This window comes from Mycteria americana, chromosome 5 (assembly GCF_035582795.1).
Source record: "Mycteria americana isolate JAX WOST 10 ecotype Jacksonville Zoo and Gardens chromosome 5, USCA_MyAme_1.0, whole genome shotgun sequence".
Classification (NCBI taxonomy): domain Eukaryota; kingdom Metazoa; phylum Chordata; class Aves; order Ciconiiformes; family Ciconiidae; genus Mycteria; species Mycteria americana.
In genome coordinates, this window is record NC_134369.1 from 19,785,216 (window position 1) to 19,799,080 (window position 13,865).

Below are 13,865 nucleotides of genomic sequence, written 5' to 3' on the forward strand. Positions count from 1 at the left end.
AAAATGTTTCTGCAGCTCTCTTCAGAAGACAAAACACAGGCTCCTTGAGGTAAAATACACTTATTTCAACAGATCTTTTAACATGGCTGCTTCAAAGCACTAACAGGGTTTACTTCTTAAAGCTCCCAGGCCAGGCTCTATTTTTTCTGGTCAAAAGTTTCTCAGCGCAGTGTCTAGAAATCTCTAATCCTCTTAATTGTTCAGAGTGTTCCTTTCTTTCATTGCTCAAATTACAAGTAGAACTTCTACGTTTTGTAAAACACCAAGTAAACTCTTCACTTAGCCCTTTTGGCTTCTCTAGTCAACCAGAAAACACCCTTTTGTCACACAGGCATGGACTTTAGCTGTTGTTTTCTTTTATTTGCTATTTTAATCTCAAGTACAGCCTAGCCTCAACCCGAACATCTTCCTGTTTTCCCTCAATACATCTCAAAAGGTTTTAGATTTTCTGCTTTTCCTGTTTGAGGATACAGATTTGCACTTCTCTCACCCTTACATAGGGTATCATTCACTCAACACTCATGACTTTTCTCCTTTGGGAGTCTATCACTAGAAGAATATAGAATTTATTTTGCTTCTTGGAAAAGAAAAATAAAAACAGTAATAACCAGTTAGAACAAACCGTTTAGAGAAAAAAGAAGAAACACTGTCTACAGAGACCTTTCCCTGATGGTTACTTTAGCAGTCCGAACTTATGACACCTCAGAGACATCTCCTGTTTTGGAATTTTGTGTCTTTTATGCCACCAAAACTCTTAGTTCTAAAAATAACTAGGAGATTCCTGAAGGACTTTATTTTGAGCTTCTCTTTTTCTCCCTGTGTTTTTCCAGGTGGTCTCCTCTCTGGAACTACTACTGCCCCAGAAAAAAGAGCCTCCATGACTTAATTCATATACAGTCTTTGCAAACTGTAACTGCAACTCCCTGTACATAGCAGACCTGACCTCTTTTTAGATTAAAATGGATGTGTATGCTCACAGGTGTAAGTTGGAAACTTGCTTAGTTTCTATTCAGGTTTCTTTGCCACAAAACTTCTAGATCTGGAACCAGCCTCATTCATTTGCTGGGACTGTGAAAGGTAATCATCCTTCATCTAAAGAGGCACTATCCCTCAGTTCAGTATGCTGGTGTTTTTCTCCTATGCAGGTGAGACATGCACCTTTCTTTGGGTGATATGGATAGGTCTAACCCCTTGAAGACCTACTCTTAACCAAGCACCACTAAATGTTAGTGGCTGGTTTTCTCTGCTCCAGCTCTGGCCTGCCTCCACAGGGAGCATGATTCCTTCTTGGGCTATAAAGTTAAAACAGGACTATTTTCTTTCTCCAGTCTTTTCTTCTGAGAGTGACTAACAACTTCTCATTGTTCTTTCTTCTGACATATAGGAAGCTGTGGTTCACTGTGACATCCCAAACTGGAGAATAACGGAAAGCAACATGCCTTTGAGCATTGAGACCACTCTTACAGAATTTGCACTCAAGCTTACATGGCTGTGCTGATCTGAGGAGAAATGAGCACAGATCCTTATCTTCACAATTAATAAGTATTTGTACTTTTGCTAGCATTAGAAAGTGTTCTAAACTATACCATCTCTGTTTCCTTATTGCCAGAAGGGTAATGATCCTGTCTACCAGCTGCTTTATATGCCTTTCAGAAATAATCAGTCTTTGAGGTAGACATCATAGCCTGTTTTATTTCATGCTCAGCTACCTTACAGCTTACTGGATTATGCATTTTAATCCAGAAGAATCTTACTGTTAATGCACAGATAACTCTGCATCCATATGTATGCATTTATTTATTTACTATAAATTGTTTGACAACCTGAAGTAATCAATCCATTTTGGAACAAAGATAACTCTGCTTTAGCATTAGCATCTTTGCTTTAAGCTTACATTAATTCTCTACTGTGAGTTGACCTGTCTGTGGAACTTCATGCCATTCTTTCCTTCTGGTCATCTTAATCAGAAGTCATCTTCCTCTTTTCAATACCAGGTGTTCATTTGCCTTTAGTAGCAATGACACTTCTTCTTATAATTCTGCATGCTCTTCAATCCTCTCCCAGTAGGGACACTACAACTGAAAACATATAGAATCCTACTGGGTAAAAGCTATCACTGTGCAAGTGGCATCACCAGAACAAGTGATGAGAAAGAGTGTTTTCATATTTAGGTCCCACTGTTGAGTCTTAACAGAGATAGTTTTTTAAAAGTTCCTGAGGTCCATGAGTAGAAATACAAGTTCCCATAATCTTTCACTATATGACTGATGTAGGAGCCCCAACACCAGTGCTACAACAGCCAATGCTAAAATTCAAAATTTTAAAAAAAAAGTTGATTGCATGGCAAGTGCATTTGTTACAGCAGCAGATGCAGAAGGCAAGATAAAAAATGTGGTTTGAATTATAGCTGTGTCAATGCATTGAGTGTTTCCCTACCCTTAAACTTTTATGAGACTATTTCTGATCATTCCATCAGCATAGCTGACTTCTAATGTTCATATTAATTACAGTACAAATTTATTTTGCAGTATACTTTCTGTTAAAAAGAGAACCTATACAGAATATTATCTTCATTCTGACTCACACTGCAGAAGAAAATGGTCTATATGGAAAATTTATGTTACTTTAAGATAAAATTAAGCAGAGACCAGGCTAGGCTTATTGTTTTAGGAAAAATAAATAATTTTTCAAGAATTTGTGTTCTGTTTCTATCTGTTAACATACCAAGAGGAAATCTCATTGCAGTCTTGTCACAGCAATCCCAGGATGACCACTGTACGAATACCTCAGAAAGTACAATTATACCTGGTGACTGAAATTTTTTCCATATCTGCTTTTGTATTCCTGACTTGCTGCTGATTACAGGCTGTCAAATCAAGAAGCTATGTTCTATCAGTGATGTTGCTCTGCAGAAGTAGCCATGGGATTTTGTTGTACTACTCTTCCACCTGCCAGCATTTCACCAGAGCACACAAAGCCTTCCACATGACCACCCATCTGCACGATATGCACACCACTCCTGTTATCTCAAGCTCAGAGATGGGTTGTCTGAACTCCCTGGCAGCCATTTTAAAATAGCTCTGGCAAAATATAGGCAGATTATGAATTAAGACGTCTGACATGCAATCGTGGTACTTTTTTGACTGAGACACCAGTAAGCACTCTACAGCACACCTTGACAAAAACTTAAGAAAGCACAGAGACAAGCAGCAGAAGGCTGAACAGCGCATGAAAGAGAGTGTTAAAGCAATGACGTAGAAGTAATGGGGATACATTTCCTTTTGATAAGTATGCTGTCAACAGATTAACCTAAAATTATCAACACAAAAGGAGCCAGTATTTATATGGATGTACAACTGGTATAAAATTACTGAAATTATTAATTTATGGGGTTTATGTTATTAAAGAATTAGAAACAAGTAGCAAAAACCATGGCTATAACCAATTTATTGCTCTCTCAGACTTTCTAATGGGGAGTCATTAGTTACTATTTTTACAAAAAGAACTTTAATATACAGAATGTCCATTTAAATGTATTCAACAGTCAAGCTTTTATTTAAGGAAATGTTACAAAAACTCGCATACTTTTGATTGCTCCTAGGTCCCTTCTGGAAATCGGCTAATATCATGTAATTAATTATCCTATCATTTTACCTTAAGGTATTCGATTTCTGATTGGACTAATCTCAGCTCTACCACTAATTTCATTGCTGTGACTCTGAGCAAGTCTTTGGGTTATTGGCATTCTTTTTTATTCAAACAAATACAATAGTGTAAAGTATCTGCTGATCCTAGCTGGTGTATAACATTCTCACATGCCCTTCCTTAAATAGTTTGGCACAGAAATTTTGAGATTAACATCCATTTTCCACTCATAATACTTCCTTCTTTTTGTCAGTACCTCACACTTTGAGACTAAGGTTGCAAATATTTCTTTCTCTTCCAGTTAAGTACAAATTGGAATAAACATGTGACACAATTACTAGAGATTAGGAATGGATGCAGTAAGTAATAACTTCAACTAGTAAACTTTCCTACTAACATTTACCTTCTAGAAAAGGTATGTCTGCGAAAAGCCTCAGCATGACAGCTTCTGTATCAATACACATGGAAAAATACCTGATGATTTAAAAAAAGACTAGAACAGTTGTCCTTTGTTCAAGCATCTATGGGTTTTATTACGAGGAAATGGACAGAGCCAAGAAGAGATAACATAGAAAAGGCATCAAGGGAATTACACTCCACATTCCTTTCTTTCTGCCGATTTTATCCCAGTGGAGTGGGATTTTCCAAATCTTTTATTTCTCTCTAGGAAACACTGTGAAGAGAAATACTGGCAAAACATACATTTTTTCCTCTGTCCTCTGAAGAAGGTTTTTTTCTGAAAATACAGCTCACTAAGAAGCTGGAAAATGTTCTAGGCAAAGCTTGTGCACCTAAACCTGTGTTCTCTCAATGGAGTTCACATATCAAGGAGATGTTAGAGAGAGTTTGAACAAGAAACAAAGTGATCATACTTGCTTTAATTGCAATTTTCCTCTACTAATATCTTCTACTATCTCCTTGTCTCAAAATTCCTATTGACACTGACAGTGGAACTGAAGTAAATTTGCATTTACTTAATATTTTCAGATGCCATAAGGGAAATCGGACTCACCTTACTGCCGCAAACAAAACTAGAGAGCAAACCCTTTGCTCTTCCCTTCCTTTTTGCAGCAGTATATGGATATGGCCTCCAAGTCAACATTTGCTTTGGGTTATTTTTTAGCTTTCAAAACCAGAATTTTTGAATGACCCTCCAAATATTACACCGAATGCCTGCTTAATACAGTATGTTCTCCTATTTTGCAAAATGTCCAGTTTAGTAATTTGGCTGATAGATTAAACTTTTTTGGCTGATAGATTTGGCTGATAGATTAAACCATTTTGCTCAACTCTTGATGGAATGGCTTAGTTAATGGCATGCAGTTAACACTTCTACTGGCCTGACAGAATTTCATAAATTTAAGATTTACTATCAAATAGCTGAGCTAAACAATATTCTGAGCCATGGTATAACTATGGTGATGGTTCCACAGGACACTACAGAAACTGGAGTTCACTTGCATGAACATTTAGGTAACAATCTTTAGTCTTCCTCCTCCTACCACCAAATATTATGATCCTGCTGGTATAATTTACTACACTTGCCATAGTTATGGTAAAGTTTAACTTTTTTCTGTTATGTAAATAAGCAGTTATGTAATTAATAGTGCCTTCTGTTGTGTGTGAGAGGGAAAAACTACGTCAAATGCAAGAACACATCCAACTCATATCCAGGGATAAGAGTCTTCCAGCTGCCATGTACATTTTCTAACAGCTTTACTTTATAATTAACTTCTGAATCATCAGAAAGACAACATTGTCAATATCACAGCAACATTGTGCATATAACAGAGTATATTGAAGAATACGTCAAGAGCTGCTACCTCCCACACAGCAAAGGAGAGGGAAGGATGAATTAGACAACCTGAGAAATATTTTCCTTCACACACTTCCATGATATTTTGCACTGTTTTTGTTTATGTTCCATGCATTTTCAAAATTTTAATCTGATCACTCATTAAGGTGCCTTTTGAAAGGGAAAAAAGTAGAGAACAAAACCAGGAGGAAAACCAAAAAATACTTCTCCTTTTCAGTTACTGCTTTTCTAAATGTCAATTCTCAGAAACAGGTCATCTGCACTATAAAATGCCAGCAGTGAGATTGATAGTCCATGCCATCCAGTGATGTATTGCATCTACTAGGTCTACGTACATTCAAATTTTGGAAGGGCTGGATAAAAAAAATTTGGAAAAAAAGATCTGATCATAACTTCAAATTATAGGTAATTGATGTCTGGAAGAACTATTTCCCAGAGTATCAGGATATCTCACAGTTTTGATGTATGTGTCTCCACAGAACTCCTGTCCCAATATTTACAACTGCAGAATTAAAGAGATACAGAATCATGAAAGTACTTAGGCAATATACAACAAGGACTCAAAATGCAATATATACATCCGGCATTCTGAACAAGAAGCTGCCTGGACCAGGCAAGAGGAAAATCTCAAAAAAAAAGGAGTATGTCTAAATTTTAACTCTTTTCTATGGATCATTACTATTACCTTCATAGACATGACTCTCTTCATGAACGCGGGTGCTTCATGTCTTTCAAAAAACAGAGCCTTTTCTCAAAATTATGCCAGAGGAGGACTTTTCTTTTCATTCTACAGTTCACTGACTACTCATTCAGTGAGGTCCGATACACCTTCATCTGTCTTGGGGACTCAGATTCACATCTGCTGTGAGAATATAGCTGGACTAGATGATGTAAGTCCCTTCCAACTGAACAATTCTATTCTAATACCTGAATCCCTGGGCTCTAAGGCTCCCTCCTCCTTTTGAAACCCTTCAACTTTTCACAGAATACTTAAAAGTTTCATTGTTCCAAAGACAAGGAAAGCAGGAGTGACCATGACTCTAAAATGCAGAAATTAGAGGGACTTGCTGATGAGAAGAGGGAGGAGGGGTGTGGTCTCAGTTAATCCAAACATTTGATATAAAATATAGCTCACATCCTGGGAATAGAAACTTTGGTCTGGATATAAGCCCAAATTGTTTAAGGTCATTTACAAAGATGTTTCTCAGTTTATGCAAAGAGAAAGATTAAAAAAAAAAGTTTAATTCTTATCTTGACCTGGACAGTAAGACTTAGTTGAACATACCACAGCAGAATGTTGCTGACGTGTAAGAACATGCAGAATGTGGATAACAGAGTAAAATCATCTTTCTCTGCACAGTCTGAAGAAGTTATTTTTCCAGCAATGCTTCCATATGTTAGAAACATTATAGAGAAAAAGTATTTCATAACAACTCTGTAAGAGATGTTTGCTGTAAGCAAATAGCTTAATAAAAAGGCTGAATCGAAAGCAGGTCCAGGACATAAGTGATAATATCTTCTCTGTACTTTCCCAAGAAAGAGACCAGAGTAAAGTTTCCAGTTCAGAATAGTACTTCATCAATACTGCATTAAGTGTTGCTCTAGTCAGCCAAACCTGTAATTAGATAAAAAGATTCTTTATTTTTCCTGCTGTGGTGGGTTAACCTGGGAACCCTTACCCAGCAGCTCTCTCACTCCCCCTCCTCAATAGCACTTTTCTTCCTCCCTCCTCTCTCTCACTGCTACACAGCATTTTACCCTTTCTTAAATATATTTCCACAGAGGTGCCACCAGCTTGGCAGATGGGCTCACCTGTGTGCTGTGGTGGGTCTGCTGGAGCCAGCTGGCAGTGTCTGTGTCCAGCACAAGGCAGTCCCTGTCTCTTCCTACAGAGCCCCCTCCTGCAGCTCCCCCGCTACCAAAATCTTGCCATGTAAACCCAATACACCTGTACATAAATTATTACAGAAACATCCTTTACCATCTCAGAGAGCCACGTTTCAAAAAAGATCTTTTTCTAGTATTTTATACCAGACTGAACATGCTTGTCTATAAACTAACAATGCAATTAGACATTTACTCTATGGGTATTGAATCCAAGTGCTAGCACCGTCTGACAATAGGGGAGCGTTCTTCTGTAAATCATCCATCATTCAAAAAAGGTGTTTAAAACAACAAAAATGATAAAAAATGGTCAGACTTTAATGCAGATTTATTACAAAATGCTCAAGGTAACTTTGGATATTACAGAAATGGAAAGACTGAGAGAGGTGTATGAGCTCTTGAAGAAGACTATTATAATAAAAAAAAAATGTAAATCATACTTCGAGCCATCACCTGAAAAATTATTGTTTTCTATTAATGTTAAATGCATTTGGGGGTAAACTTTTCCCTTTCTTTGCAAGAAATTTATGGGAACACAGATATGTTTAAAAAAACCCATTTTTCAACTCTGTCATCTCTTGTTCTAAGCTCTTTGTTTTTGTTTTGCCATCATAGGAATCTTTTCAGACTGGGTCATTCAAATCAAAGCAAAAAATCTCCCTGAATTGTCTGAGGATGTATGAGATTTTAATTTGCTACTAACTATACAAGGGATGGTATTGATTATACACAAAACTATAACAAACACACAGAATATGAACTGATTAAACATACAGGTTACAAAATATGGATTATCTGAGTTTTAATAGGAGCTACTTTGTAGCTGTTGTAGGAAAAACTTCCTCTTTTGACGAAACCGCCATTTTCATGTTGTGACCCTGTAGTTGCCAGGTCTCTCTCATGCAAGCCAGTATGTGGAACACAGCCAAAATAAACTGCGAACAGAAAAAATCATTTTTAACTGAGCAGAATTCAGTGAACTTGGAAAGAGCAATTCACCTCATCCTAAACTTGGATGCATAGATGAGATTTGCATGAAGGGTACAGGCAGTAATTTTGAACTAACAGAATTTGATTTTACAAAGCTAAACAGTATTTGTAAAATCCTGTACATTATCTTGACTCCTGTTATATAAATAATGTTAAAATAAGCCAGTAAACAAAGCACACCTGAATGAACTTGGAAGTGATTGATGCTTAACTTAATTGCATTTTGCATTTACCTTCATAATAAGCTCTCTAATTGACTAAGAAGGTGTATCCTCTTTGTGTGATTCCTGAGAAACTGCTATACAATCTGGTAACTCCCATTTCACAAAGTAAATTTAAAAATATAAAAGGAGTCTGATGTGAACAGAAGATTAGTGTATACTACTGAGTCACTGAGCGTAAGTTATTTAAGAGTATATGTACAGTCTACATGAGTCTTCAGAAAAAGCTTTCTTATTTGATTAGCTGGAAGAGAAGAGAACAAAACAGAGACAAAGATACATAGTGAAAATGAAAATAATAAAAGATTTCCGTTTCTGACTCTCTACACAATTCATAAACAGATATTTGCATTCAATCCAAGACGGGTATGTCAGAATAATAACTGCCTAAATATTGTCATTTGGATAGAAAAATGCACTGGATTTTAGTTCCTTCATATCTTTCATTGCCACCATTCATCTTCTCATTTCCTATTACCCCATGCTGTAATCAAATGTATCTCACAAAAGCTACTTCATGTCTGGAACTGCTTCAATACAAAAATCACTAAACAAATATAAGTCAAAAGTTGCAAAAGAACAGTAAAAAACCAAGAGCTATTTAAAAAAAAAAAAAAAGAGGTCTGGTCAGTACTGTAACATACCATGAACTACACAGCACTCAAGCTGTAAAATTGTATTTCTCTCATGGTTTAACCCCAGCCAGCAACTAAGCACCACACAGCTGCTCACTCAGTCCCCCTGATGGGATGGCAGAGAGAATCGAAAGGGTAAAAGTGAGAAAACTCATGGGTTGAGATAAAGACAGTCTAATAGGTAAAGCAAAAGCCACACACGCAAGCAAAGCAAAACAAGGAATTCAGTCACTACTTCCTATCAGCAGGCAGGTGTTCAGCCATCTCCAGGAAAGCAGGGCTCCATCACGCATAACAGTTACTTGGGAAGACAAAATGCCATCAGTCCAAATGTCCCCCCCTTCCTTCTTCTTCCCTCAGCTTTATATGCTGAGCATGATGTCATACGGTGTGGAATATCCCTTTGGTCAGTCGGGGTCAGCTATCCCAGCTGTCCCCCCTCCCAACTTCTTGCGCACCCCCATCCTACTCACTGGTGGGGAGGTGTGAGAAGCACAAAAGGCCTTGACTCTGCGTAAGGACTGCTCAGCAGTAATGAAAACATCCCTGTATCATTAACACTGTTTTCAACACAGCCCCATACTAGCTACTGTGAAGAAAATTAACTCTATCCCAGTCAAAACCAGCACAATTTCGCAGGAACCTTTTTCTTTACTGGGGAAAACCTAATGAAAATATTCAAATGATCCTGAGCATTGCTAGTTGCGAACATATTTCCACAAGACACAGCCTGATCTTTCTATACCTCCCCAGTTCTACGACTAATTAGTTTTGCATACCTCCTCTGTAACATAAGTCACAGAGATACAGTATAGAAAAGACAGTTAGATCTAGAGCACCTACGGGCCTAATACCTCTATCCATATGCTACATACCTACTTCAGAAAGTTGACACAGTAGCCTCTTTCTGTTGCAGGGTTATGGCTTATCCTTTTGGGATGTAGATTGTTCAGCTACTAAAAGAGCAGTAGTTTTGAGGCAAAGAGTAATTTTTAACTATATTATCAACATGTCTTTTTAAAGGTGACTTTTTTTTGCTGGGCAGATTCACAAATCCTACTGTGACACATTTATAATGTTCATTTATTTTTCTTTAAATGTTATGGGGCAGGATTGTTTGGGGGGATTTTTGTTTGTTTTTCTTGCACATGGACATTAGCTAAGAACAAGATTTTCAATAAGACAGAGACTACCAGAGCTACAGTGTTGGGAATCTGATTATCAAGCTTAGAGAGAACTGGGTTTGCAATGTGTCTATGTGGGGACTTGTCCACTATAGGTAGGAATGGAGATATGACATGCTATAATAATGCCTTAGTGTACATAATTCAACACCTATAGGAGTAATAAAGCCATTGATAGCAGATTAATATTTAACTTTAAAAATAGGAAATACCTATGAACAAGTGAAACAGTCAAAATAAGGAGTGACCTGGTCACTGTTTGAAGGCACTATATTAGAGGCTCAGAATAGGTGAATACCACCAATCAAAACAGACCTAAAAGGAACAGAAATGAGAACAAAAGCCAGTATGGCCAAACAACACAGTAAGAGAGGCAAAATAACATCTTAGTATAAACAAACAAAAGGAAATGATAGCCAAATACTAACAAAAAGTATGAACTTTAACATAAGACAGGCTTACAAAGGCTTTAAGGAGCAGTTAGCTCCTTGAGTCATTAGAAAACAATAACATGCTATTCAATTCTATTAGAAGAAAGAAAACTGCTACTTAATGAAGTGGGAGATGACAAAAACAACATTCAAGGAAGAAACCATGACAGCTGAAGAGTTAAATAATGTTTTTCTACCACTATTCGCTACAGAGGTGATAACTCACTATGGGGAGATACTCCTACATAACAGCCACTTTTTATGGAGTATGAGTCAGAGGTATTCTTGCAATTCAAGGTATAAAACCAGGAGATTTTAGAATAACTTGATGAAATGAACAGTGAACAAACTACCAAGGCTGGATGGCATTCCTTAAGTGTTCTAAAGAAGCTCAAGTATAAAACTGCTGAAGTTCAACAAAAGCTCTTAAATGGTGTCCTGGTTTCAGCTGGGATAGAGTTAATTTTCTTCCTAGTAGCTGGTATAGTGCTGTGTTTTGGATTTTAGTATGAGAATAATATTGATAACACACTGATGTTTTAGTTGTTGCTAAGTAATGTTTACACTAGTCAAGGACTTTTCAGCTTCCCATGCTCTGCTGGGCGCACAAGAAACTGGTAGGGGGCAGACCCAAGATAGTTGATCCAAACTGGCCAAAGGGCTGTTCTATACCATATGGCATCATGCTCAGTATATAAACTGGGAGGAGTTAGTCAGGGGGTAGCGATCGCTGCTCAGGGACTGGCTGGGCGTCAGTTGGCGGGTGGTGGGTGGTCATATCACTTGTTTTTTTCCTGGGTTTTGTTCCTCTCTTACTCTCCTGTTGTTTTCCTTCTCATTACATTTTTAATAATAATAATAATAATAATAATAATAATAATAATAATAATAATGATGTTTGAATTATTAAACTGTTCTTATCTCAACCCATGGGTTTTCTTACTTTTGCTCTTCCGATTCTCTCCCCCATCCCACCGTGGGGGGAGGGTGAGAGAGCAGCTGTGTGGTACTTAATTGCCGACTGGGGCTAAACCACAACAATGGACAAGCTCCCATAAGTGGTCACCTCCTGGATTAGCAACTTTCTTAGAGATTTAAACAAACTGTAGGAAAGTCAGTTGTCACAATAGACAGAAATAAGTGATGGGCTCCATCAAGGTTTAAGAGCCGTGAACTGTGAAGTTACATGATTTGTTAAGATCCTAGATCACCCAGGAGAGCCAAAATTAAACTGAAAGAGAACTGCAGAATTAGCCTGCAATACTGAGAGGGAATAAAACAATAGATGGAAGTCAGTGACTACCAGTACAAAGCTGTGAATGCAAAAAAAGAATTCCAGTGTGCCCACACTGTCTTCCTATCTCACACACATGCACACACGAAGAGCACAATGTTAGTCATCAGCTCTCAGGAAAAATATCTTGAAACCAATGTGACAAGTATCAGAATAATACCATTTAAGTGACCAGTGACAGTCAAAACATTAATATAGTGTTAGTAAAGACATAGAGAACGAAACACAAAGTAACACTAATACTCCATATGCATTCATGGAGGGACCACATTTTAAAAAAAATTACCTCCCATTCTGGTCAGTCCATTCTAAGAAGCATATTTTAAAACTAGAAAAGGTACAGAGAAGGAAAACAAGAGTCAGGATGGGATGCATTCCCAAAAGTGTCAAAAAGTTCACCTGTAAGGTTCTGGTGATGATCTGTTAACCACTTATAAGCACCTTGCATGTCTTTAGATGCATCTCATGGACTGAATATGGACAGCTGTGGACATGGACTACTATGGCTGTCTTCTTCTACACCATTTTTTCCATTGCTAAGTGTGTATGTTATATATTAAGTGCCATTGAGTGTGGGTTACACCATTAAAAGGCAGTGATTTCCAGAACTAGATAATGGTGAGATCCACTAATGACCTGGCAGTCTATTCTAAGACCACAGTATTGGTCTTTAAAAACTTTTTTTCTTAAATAAATTTAAAATCAGGTAAATTCACTTCAGTGTAGGGCACAGCAAGCTAGTGGGCAGAGGCACAATATCCCTTGTCATGCATCTGAAACAAAATTACTAATTCATCAAGTAATGCCACCAGGACAAGAGATACATAGTAAACAACATATTTAAAACAGGGAAGTGAGAAGCTTAGGAAAATCTTATTATGTGCTTGGCTTGCTCACCATGAAACAGAGTATCTCATTGAGTGCTCCTGAGATGCCTAAATGTTTCTATCCTAAAAGGTATCACAAAAGCATTAGCAAATTCCTCAGGCTTGCTCTTGTGTTTGTGACACTGTATTTGTTCACAGTTTTTTGCTTCTGTTGGCCGTGGACAGCCAACTTTAACAACAGTGTATGTGAAACAGATGAATTCTACAGCCTGACCTAAAGAGAAACATCTATTCATTCACAACTAGTTATGACTCTGCAAAAAAACTGTTCAAGATTTGATTCATCTTCACAGATGAAAGTGAAGATCCAGTTCAGCCTATTAAAATATTTTCAGAATTAATGACACATGTGAATGTAATATGAATGGAAATGTGTATGTGTTTAAGCACTGGAAGAAGCAGCAGAACAAGGGTTGAAAGAACAGCACACAATTATAATGTAAAACACTGTTCCCAAGACACTGCTCCCAGGGATACAGTGGAAGAGTGTTGTTTACATCCAGAAAAAAAAGACCTGCACTCTGCTAAGACCACAGCACAGATGACTTGACAGCGGAAGACCCTGCATCCTGATATCAGGAGGATGGCAATGAAGCAGCAGCATGTTACATATACTATTCCTTTTCCCATTAGTTCACCAAGAAAACAGACTAAAGACATAATTCAAATGGAGAAAAAGAGACAATGAGCAGTAATCACATGTAAGATTTAAGAAAGCTGAAATAAGCCATATTCTGTGGCAAAGGACCACATCTTAACAGTCAATGACTACAAAAGGATATATAGATCTGTCCAAAGTAGTTTGTCACCACCAATCAAGAAGAAATAAAAAATGCAATGGGGACTTGACAGCAGTGTCCTCTACTTTAAACACCAAC